We start from the raw sequence: 8,495 nt of genomic DNA, 5'->3' as shown, positions 1-8,495 counted from the left end.
AGTCAGCCGATATGCAATGAGCCAAGTTATCCTTTTGCTGTAATAGGTCGGCTTTTATTTCTTTGATACGTCTATTACGCATGAGAGGAAAAGTTTCGCTTTCTATGAGGAAATCGCCATAATAAGGGCCCGGTAAATCGGTGGCTGGACAAAAGTCATCGGTTCCTGATTCAGTTTCTGGGGTCTGTAAGTCATCCGAGCTAAGGGAAGAATCTGAAAAATAGCTCAGGTATGGTCTTTTATGAGGCCCAGGATTTGTTGAAGAATTTGTTTCGCGATGGCGTTTAGGTTGGCGATGTACTGGGATCGGTGCCGGGGTAACGAGGGGGGGTTTGAGCAACGGAGTTTCTTTATCGCTGAACTCATCGTCGGAGAGATCAGAGGAATCAGAGGAGTATATCATCTTACAGGGTTGTGAGATTTTAGGGTGTTTCAGCGGAGCTGGGTTGGTGGACTCGTCTGTGGTCTGTCGAGGGCGTCTGGGGTACTGATGAGTCTTTTTAGTACGTTTTTTTGGTTCATCGCTAGAAGCTTCAGTCGTTGGACGGGGGCGTTTTGCATCTATAGGAAGAATTTGAGCGGTGTCGGGCGGTGCGTTCCTGAATAGAGCATCAGCGTTGGTATTAGATTTTCCGGACTTGTATTTCGTATGGAAGTCGTACTCTGCCAGTTCTAAGCTCCATCGTAATAAACGGGAATGAGGTTTCTTGACGCTTTTTACCCATTTGAGTGGCTCGTGGTCTGTTATTAAAGTGAACTTCTGACCATAGATGTACGGGCGGAAGTGATTCATACTCCAGTAGGCGGCTAAGAATTCTTTATCAGGTACCGAGTAGTTTAATTCAGCGGGCTTGAGGGCTCGGGATGCGTATGCTACCGGTAGGTCGGCACCGTCCTTATCTTGACTTTATCGCGAATTTTGACGCGTCTGTAGTGAGCGTAAATGGTTTGTTGAAGTCCGGGTGTTGTAGAATTGGTTCTTTGCATAAACAATCGCGTAAGGTTTCAAAGGCAGACTGGTGTTCGGACGTCCAGATGAAAGGGGTATCCTTCTTCGTTAAATTGTTAAGGCATTTAGCAATTTTTCCAAAATTTGGAACAAATCTTCGCTAATAACCTAAAAGGCCAAGGAACTGTCTAACATTTTTGGGACTTTTGGGGACAGGATACTCTTCTACAGCTATTAATTTATTAGGGTCAGGTTTTACTTCTGATTCAGTTATGAGGTGTCCGAGGTAAACGACTTCCTTTCGCAAGAATTCGCACTTTTCTGGCTGTAGAGTTAAACCAGCAGCGGTTAGTTGCTTCATTAGTTTCCGAAATTTAATTTCATGTTCTTGCAAGTAAATATACGAACATCTCGTTGCCTTGTAGACCTAGGAGGACTTGGTCCATGAGCCTTTGAAACGTGGCGGGGGCGTTCTTTAGTCCGAAGGGCATACGAGAAAATTCATAATGACCTCTAGGTGTCGAAAGTGCAGTTTTAGTGCTGTGATCCGGATGCATGGGAATTTGGTGGAACCCGGAAGCAAGGTCGAATGTGGAAAAGTATTTAGCTGAGCCAAGCTGGTCAAGGATTTCCGTGATATCGGACATGGGGTATGTGTCGCCGACTGTTTTTTCGTTAAGTTTTCTGTAGTCGATTACCATACGCCATCGTTTATTGCCGTCACGATCCGGTTTTTTTGGAACGATCCACACCGGAGAATTATACGGAGATGAGGAATATTTAATAAGATTTTGCTTGAGTAGTTTATCAACTTGGGATTCGATTTCGTCTTTGTGAATTTTGGGAAAACGGTATTGTTTGGTATGAATAGGCGTATTGTCCGTCGTGGGGATAGTGTGATGAGATAAATTGGTGTGGCCTAATTTATCACCTGGGAGATAAAAGAGATGGTTAAATTCCGTTACGAGGTTAAATATAGATTGTTTTTCGGTCTCATTGAAATGATCAAGATGTAAGCTGCTCTTTAGGACGTCCAATGTTTTTGACCTACTGTCAGTCAAGAGCACTGTTGCGGCACCGGGACAGGGTGTACTGTCGTCAGGGATAGGAGGATCGGATTGCAGTTGCGCGAGGTTAGTGGACTGGATGGGGCAGGAGGGGGGATTATTAGTTGGTCGCGATGTACGCTTGGCGGCAGAAAGAATTAATGAGTTGCTGAGGAGAGGGCCTGGGTGCGAAACGAGGGTTTTGGTGCGGGCATCGCTGTGGTGGTGGTTACTCAATGCAGTGGGCGTAGCGTTGGGCATGACTGTACTCAGTGGCTCGTCGAACTCGTCTAGGGTTACTGTTGGGGGTCTTATCTCTACGGCAGATTCGTTACAATTGAACGCGTACGAGTAAACGATGCCGTTCTGGTTTTCAACTAACGCTTCACCGCATAGAACATTGTTGCCTAAATCGATGCGATTAAGGTAACCTACTTTAGTGTCTGGGTTCGCAACTATTAGTGGGATGGCTTTCACGGTACGGGCCTGTATTGTAATTACGCGCGTTTTTTCGGGTGCGGACGAGGGTTCCTCGAATTTACTAAAGTGTATTGGCAATGAGGATCCAAGCATCACCGAGTTTGAGTTGAAAGAAATGGTTGCTTTCTCTTTTCGTGAGAAGGGCTGGCCTAAGATGCCGTCGTGCGGAATCGGAAACGAGTCAGGGACCAAGTGAAAGGTGTGGGATTTATTATTAAAACGTATTTCCGTTTTTGCGATAGTTTGCGTCTTTTTGTCTGTTATACCAGTCAACGTCAAACGTTCGTCGGTTGTTCGTCGTACGAAGGGCCTAACGAAACTTTCTTTGACTAAGTTGACGTCTGCACCGGTGTCAATAATAAATGTAGATATTTTTATTAGCTCGGGGGTGTCGATCGAAATTAGTAGAGGGTCAGCTGAAGCTGTTATGAGGATATGACTTAAAGATCGGAACGCTAGTTGTTTGCATTGCCCGCGGGCGCGTTCTCCCCGCGGGCGATGTTCCCGTTTAAATGTTTATTTGAGCCTGCATTGCCTTGGTTATTACGCGGAAAGGATCTACATCGGTCTACTGTGTGGCCTCTGCGATTACAATTGTCGCAGTGTAGTTTTTGGTTTATGTTGCATTCATTGTGGAAGTGGCCCATTCTGCGACATTTGGTACAATATCTTTTACTTTGCAGACGGTGACATTCCGTGATGGAGTGACCCTGGTGGTTGCAAAATTGACAACTGCTGGGCAGAGCATTAACGTGGCCAGCAGAGCTGGTGTTCGGATGGAGCGCTTGGGGGTAGGTTCCGGGTTCGGTACGAGGCACTGGTTGATGAACGTAACCACGTGTGGGCAATGACATCAGGGGCGGGGGGGGATAGAGGAGGCCGCGGTGGGCACCTGAGACGGAGGAGCAGTATGGGGGGGTAACGGCAGACACATGGGTGTAGAGGGGGTAAAATAATGTGCAGAGAATTGCATCTGACGGTTAATTAGCTCGGCTTCTTCACCTTCGGCGATGCTGACGGCAGTTTCGAAGGTTGGTAATGGTCTGATAGTAGCGATTCTCCACTCTAATTCTGGCCGAAGCCCTCTAATAAACGATCTAGAGGTATCCTTCTTCAGATCGTTTAGTAGTAGCGTTGCTAAGTCTGGTGGGTGTTTGGCTATGATCGCTGTGCTTATTTCTTTTGATATTGCTCTTATACTGCACGAGTAATCTATGATGCGCTCATATGGTTGTTGTGTAATTCTATCTAATTGAGCGGATAACTGGCGTATGGGGATATCCGGGCGGTATGCTCGGCTAAGGGCAGTTATGAGGTCCTCGACGTCATTACAGTTAATGCCTATTAAATATTGAGAAGCGGGGCCTGTAACCTTTGATTGTGCAAATTTGGCCAAAGTCATTTCATCCGAAGCTTTTATAAGAGTCTCTACGTGACGTAATTGTTCTTCAAATGAGTCAAAGGGCATGTTGTGGCCGTCGAAAGGGGGGATTGTCGGCAAGACATCTCTTACTGACCAAAAATTTGAACCGGTTTCGTTAGTTGGTGCCATGTCGATTTAAGCAGGGTATTGCAAGTACAGGAATAAAAATATCAACTCAATACTAAGACTTAGAATAGACTTACAGGGCGAAGGTAAACGCAAAAACAGAGTACAGCATGGTTCTAGGCAGCTGGACGCAGGTGAAACTTAAAGAGGCGATACACGTCATGCGTCGGCACGAGGAGGGTATAGATGAGGTACTCCGTGGCGTGTTGATAAATAAGTGTGGTAATCCAGGTCTTAGGGCGATGTCACTTCCGGGTCCAGATTCTCGTCTTAACAGGGTTGCAGGAGTCCGAATGAGTGGGAAGGGTCCATTCAATATTTGTCGGTTCGAAGGGTGATGTGTTCAGATGCGGTGTGCGGCTTAACTTGGCTATCGCACTGTATTTCCACTCGCTACACAGTTATTCGACGTCGTACGTATCGATGAATTTCAATAGTACAAAATGTGACGGAGTTATTGAAATTGGGGACTGTTTGCAGAGCCTGTGTCCGTGGCGAGTTGAATAGGTTCTGCATGCCTGTCACAGTACTTTGTGGGCCGGAGTTCGTTCGTAACACGGCTATCACTGATTGATACGGCGTTAGAAATTTTGAGCACTGAATACTTTCGTAGAAAACATGCAGCACTGCACTGACGGGTAGGTCGACGGGCAAAACCGCTGCCACCAAAATGTTACGGGGTAGATCGCGTAGGCTCCGATGAGCGGTAATCGGAGCTTACTCCACGCCCAGTCAAGGTGTTATTTGGCTATTGTAGGGTCCGTTCACGTCGACTATGCACTCGCGTGCTACTACTCCCAATGCAGGAAGGGAATGGAATAGAAAGAGGTCGGTGTTAAGGGAAGGTAAACGATTTAAAGTATATGATTGTTTATTAGTGGTCAATGGAACGGAGTCGGTCAAGGGAAAAAGGGTATGGTCTGGGTTTAGAGGGATAGGTGTATTGCTTGAGTGCTGGGATGGATCTGCCTGGTTTTGCGGGATGTAGCAGGCAAGCTAGCCGCGAGTTACAGGAGATCCTGCTGACTCGCGAACGATAAGAGTAGATTACAGAGCGTAGGTAACTAAGAGCGTGGGAAAGGAATATGAAGTCTGGAGGACGTAACATAGAAAACAAATGTATTCTGGATATAGGATGCTTTTCAAACACGTGATAGTATAGTTCTCACTTACAATTTGAGACAGGATAATACTGTGCTGAGGCATCGATATATTGCACAAATTTATCATATCGGTTTATTGAAAAAATATAGGTTCAACTATTGGAGCATTCAAAAATTTGATGAAAATAATAGATAGATATTGCAATATGACAAGTTCATATCGTACATTAGCCCCAGAATACTGCAACGGGGTACAAACGCACCTCAACAAAACATCATAGTGTTGAACCCATTTTTGCATCTTTTTTTCCGCTACACTTTCCGTTCAAATAATTTTTTCACCAAGTTTGAGTTCAACGAAATTAAGGTTTATATACACTAAGCTCTTCCTTATTAGAACACAAAAAAAATCATCTATAAGTTTCATTCCCGGGTGTAAAGATCATTTCACGCTTGAAACAAAGAACTCGTGATCGTTTGGACCACATGACAGCGTTGGAAAGTGAAACAAAAAAATGATAAGAGCGAACTAGGGTTAATTCAGTTTATCATTTGCAGATTTGTGACTCTTCAAGGGCCTTGCTAACTGCATGCATATCTGCATTCACAAATTTTTTGACAATCGAAGAATATTGCGATGCGATTAAAACTGACCCTTTATTAATGGACAATAAAACGTTAATTTCCATGGACGTAGCTCATTATATAAAACTGAGGGCTGATTTTTTGAAAACTAAAAATTAACGGATCAAAGTTTTTTATTTAGCAAGTATCGGTCAATTAATTTTGAGTTCAAACGAAGAAGAAGCGAGAGACTTAATAACAATGCTCTTAACAGTAGCTTTGAGCGAAACAGATGGCAAATTAACTCAAGGTTACCGAGTGACATTATGTGAAAAACATAAAGAACGTTTACGAAACATTATAACTGGTCAGTTGCATGAGGACGAAAATTTATGTAATGAGGTAGAGCCTGAAGCCAAAGCGGTGAATCTGAAGCTGATGGGGATTTGGATGATGAGGATAATAATAATGAGAAACAAAAAATGGATAGACCAAAGAACTCAAAGAAAAAGAATATGTACTCAAAAGAATGGGAGCAATGGGCTACTGAAATTGAGTTAGGAGTAAGGACGAAAATAAAAAATGAAATTGGCGATCGTGATAACGCAAATTTTTATTTAAGAATAGCTCAAAGATTGCTGAGAGAAATTAGGCATTTACCAATGTGGTCGAATCTTTATAATAAGAAATTTAATGTTGAGAATATACGCCCAAGCTCCAGTGCTGCTGTCGAACGTGAAATTAAGAAAATCAAACACGGCGTATTGGCTAAAAAGGGAAAGTACTCGAGAGTAGATGGAACTGTCTGAAAAATTATCAAATATTATGATGGGAAATTGGGGATTCTATCCGCAAATGACGAGATCACATCGGATGAAATTGACAGAAGTGATACTCTTGAAGAAACCGATAAGCCTAGAATGCTTCAAACAGAAACCGAAAATGACTCCAACTCAACAATACACAATATGGAATTCGAGGGCTCTGGTTATACGGATAGCGAAAAGCCATCACTACATATTGAAGACACAGCGTCACATTATAGATTTTCTTCTATCAAAATAGGACGATACTAGCCTTGTCTCTCAGCTCTTAATGCCAACGCGCGACCCAGAAGTACATTATCTGTCGGTAAGAGCATTCAAATGGAATATTTTGTCTAATTGCCTTGAAGTAATAATTGATAATTATTTTCGAAATTCTTGTGATAATCTTGTGCTTATGACACGTTTAACATTATTCGTTACATTGAGCTGAATATAACCATAAGTATGCTTACTACTTGCTGGGTGCGTCTTTGTCGTCTCTGCGTATTCAACTTGTACTGAAACTCTTCCACCACATTCAATTTGAATATTCATTTTATTATATTCAAATGTAACGTTGCAGTATAAAGGAGAATCAGCAGTAACTGGTCAAAAATCTCTATTGAAAGAGCTGACTAACAATATGCAACAATGTGTAGCTTGCTTTCGAGGTGATCAACCTGAAGGAACGCATTCCTGCAGGATATACACATAAATACAAAATGGCCTTAACGGAAACAGAAAATCACAAAGGCTTAGCCTTAAAGGATTTGAAAAGTAGTAACGAAAGCGTTACAAGAAAAAACAGATATCTTGGCCAAAGTAAAGAAAAAATTTGTGACATGCTGTTATACCATTCAAATAATAAAGAAAATTTACCAATCTTAAAAAATGGCAATGCTTTGAAAATGAATTTTGTATCTATAAATGTTGCAAAATATTCATTTAAACATACGTGTGCAGTAGATAGCTTTTACCAAATTATTCTAGCAGCCAGTATAGATTATGCACACTTCCAACAATACGTATTAACTGCAGCCGGAAGTAATCTGTTATTTGGAATCGCTTCTGACACATTAGAAAAAGGGATTACAGCGAATACGTATAGATTAAGAGGTCGTTTAAGCGCGTTGCCTAGCTAGAAAGCGCGGGCTACTCCGCTTCCCGCGTTAACTGTGGCGAGAGAGAGAGAGTAAAGAAACAAGTGAGACGAAGCAACCGAGCTGTCGCCGGAGTGGGGCGGGTGACGCGGGCTAGCCTCCACCACCCCTCACGGGTATTCGGTTTCAAATACTTTTAAACAGCCCAGTGTGCCGCGCTCGGCACGACGCACCTGATGAATAATCTCTCTATCTAATAAAAAAGTTTCAAACAAATGAACAGGTAGAAAAAGATTATAATAACAATAGTAAAAAAAGACTATAATAACAACAGTATAAAAAAGATTATAATAACAAGAGTATATGCATGAAGTTGGCGGTGGGGTGAGATCCCGAAAACAAAACAAAAAGCATCTAGCAAACCCTTTGACAGCTGTCATCGGCTGTTTATGACAGTCTTTGACAAATATCTTTATGGGTATCTGTTTCTGACGCGCGAAAAATGAACATGCAAACGAAAATTATCAAGATGATTCCCGACGGGAATTGTCTTTTTCGCACGTTGGCGTATTGTGTATACGGCACTCAAGATCGACACGCAGAGGTGAGACTGAGTATCGTTTCAAATATAGTGGATAATTGGTCTACATTTGCGGGTTTTATTACAGGTAATAAGTCAAACGGTGCTGTGATTAGGTCACCTGGTGATTACAAATCACATATGAATAAAAATTGAATATACGGGGGAGAAGCAGAATTAGCTGCAGCTTCGGACATTTTTAAGATATGTTTAATCGTGTATCGCGAAGAACAAATTCATCCACACCGGATCGGATCACAAAATGGAACACAATTCTCGCTACTCTTCACCGGCGACGGAGACAGTGGACACTTTGAT

The sequence above is a fragment of the Neodiprion virginianus genome, chromosome 4 (genome assembly GCF_021901495.1).
Source record: "Neodiprion virginianus isolate iyNeoVirg1 chromosome 4, iyNeoVirg1.1, whole genome shotgun sequence".
In the NCBI taxonomy this organism is placed as follows: domain Eukaryota; kingdom Metazoa; phylum Arthropoda; class Insecta; order Hymenoptera; family Diprionidae; genus Neodiprion; species Neodiprion virginianus.
This window is presented reverse-complemented; position numbering follows the sequence as displayed.